The sequence below is a fragment of the Cricetulus griseus genome, unplaced genomic scaffold, assembly GCF_003668045.3.
Source record: "Cricetulus griseus strain 17A/GY unplaced genomic scaffold, alternate assembly CriGri-PICRH-1.0 unplaced_scaffold_595, whole genome shotgun sequence".
Taxonomy (NCBI): domain Eukaryota; kingdom Metazoa; phylum Chordata; class Mammalia; order Rodentia; family Cricetidae; genus Cricetulus; species Cricetulus griseus.
In genome coordinates this window covers 3,059-5,296 of record NW_023277358.1, presented here as the reverse complement: position 1 = coordinate 5,296, position 2,238 = coordinate 3,059, and the positions used below count along the sequence as shown (strand labels likewise).

General features: G+C 52.9%; 1 pseudogene; it reads right to left on the bottom strand.

Annotated features, from left to right (window-relative positions):
- Window positions 1-711: 711 nt before the first annotated feature.
- On the bottom strand, window positions 712-1,542 carry LOC100751057 (annotated as a pseudogene).
- Between the last annotated feature and the right edge of the window lie 696 nt (window positions 1,543-2,238).

Below are 2,238 nucleotides of genomic sequence, written 5' to 3'. Positions count from 1 at the left end.
TAGTTTGCAGGTTTGATCCAACTCTCCATAGAATAACTGCCCTAGAAGGAAAGTTGAGGACTTCTCGTAGGTTGCCCAGGCCTGGCCTTGTAGGCAAATCTGCCAAGCTCTTGGCCTGTTACCTATATTACCTGTTTCCCTAGCATACATAAATTAGAGGAACATGAACTTAACCGACAAACATAAAACATTTACTCAACCAAATAGTTGGGGTTGAAAACCTACGAGTTCTGAGTCCTGGGAATGTCTTGAGTTTCTGGTTAGGAAACCTGTGCCAGGTTCCTGGAGCCCAGAGACTAACCCAAGGTTTTGACACTCTAATGCAAAAGCAAAAGGTTTCTTATTATTTCATGCAGGCCAGCTAGGATCTCACTGCATGACAGGCATGTGAGATACCAACCACCCAAAAAGAGAAGCATTTACAGGGGCAGATCATAAGGATGAAAGCCACAAATTGCAGGGTTTCCATGGTTACTTCAGGTAATACAAAGTACAGAGTATAGCAGTAACTATATATTTTAAGTGAGATACATTTGAGTGAAATAAGACAGGGCATGAGCTTGCAGGGTTAGAGGGTCACTGGGTACTGTCAATTATCCCCTTGGCTGCAGGATCTTTTTTTTCTCTTTTTTTAACAAAAACCTGAACACATTTATTTAAAAACAGTTCAGTTAAGTTAAAATCCTATAATCAGTTCAGCCCCAATTCCAGTCACTTGGGTGCGAAGTGTAGATTTGTTACTAGCCACATCTGGGTGAAATCCTTGGTCCGCAGGTACAGGCTGGTGAGGAAGCTACCCTGCTTGTTAGCTGCCAGGGACAAGAAAGTCCTCCCCAGTTCTGAGCAGCGCCCTCCTCACCCAAGTGCCAGGGTCGCTGCAGGCTGCTCAAGGGCTCCCAGGTGATGGTGGCTCCTGCACAGGGGCGGACAGAGGCTTGAGGAATCGGTGTGAGGAAAGATTTGCCTGTAGCTGTAGTTGTAGTGAATGTAGCCGAGGCACTGCCTCCTTGATGAGGTTTCCGGAAAGCAGGAGCTGCTGCAGGAGCTGGTGAGGGTCATCGTCGCTGGTGTGGGTTTCAGGCTGAGATCCACATCGCTGTTGCAGAAGGCGGGACATGGCTCTGCTCTGGGGCCAACCCCACCTGCACGGGCCTGAGAGAGGCTGTGGGGTGCTTGGCTTGCCTGTCACCGGAGGTCCCTCAAGGCCAGGCTGCCGGGACACAGGGCATAGGGCGCTGGCGCCCGCGGTAAGCTCCTCCATGCAGTAGGGAGCTGCCTGGCCCTGCAAGCGCCCGGGCTCCCACAGCATGCAGCCATGCAGCGAATGGCTCCGGGGTGAGCTGGGGCCCAGGTCTCTGCAGGCACAGAAGATCTCAGCATCTGCCTCGCCGGGGACCGGTTCTGTTCCACTGAGATCGCAGCCAGGACCCGCAGGGGCGGGGGGCCCGGGGCAGCAGTTGGTGAGGCAGGGCCATCATGTGCTGTGTCCAGCTTCAGCATCTCACCAATCTGGGCGATGAGCTGGTCCACATTGGCAGGCATAGACCCTGGAGGAACCCTGGACCGCAAGTGCTTTCCAAGTGTTGAGGATCAACCTCCTCCAATTCACATTAATTCTTGCAGCTAGCTGCACTCTTCACTAATGCAGGAGCCTAGTGATCCACAGCTAAGAGTCAATGTTTTGGATGTGGGAAGAGACAAACTTTACCCAATGGGAGCTGACAGCGTCAGGGTCCCCACCACCTTCCCCCACTGCAGACACTTCCAATGGACACAGGAGTGAAGGGGATTATGGAGTAGGGGTTCCCCTCAGGTCAGATAGCTAGACATAGAAGAAAAAGACAACACAAACTCTAGAGAGGGTCGGGACTTGGGGAAAAGATGCAGAACACTCAGGGCCCGTGACTGGCAATGCACCAGGCAAGCAGGGTGCCCATGGCAAGCCCCACGGACACCCAAGGGGTGCTCCTGGCCCAGACCATGGTGAGACCTGGGAACAGCCTTGTCCACTGAAGGAACTGGAGTCCCAGAGAGCTGACACCAGATGCTCCCCCATGGGCCATCTGCCCCTCCTCGAACCTGGGGACCGAAAGGTCATCTCCCACCCCCAGGTTCGTTAAACATACCCACTGGAAAACGATAGCCAGGTACAAGAAACAACACCCAATACCACAAAACATGCACCAAACCACACTGGTTTCACCACCACCATGCCTCCTCCTCCCTGTCTGAGCACAA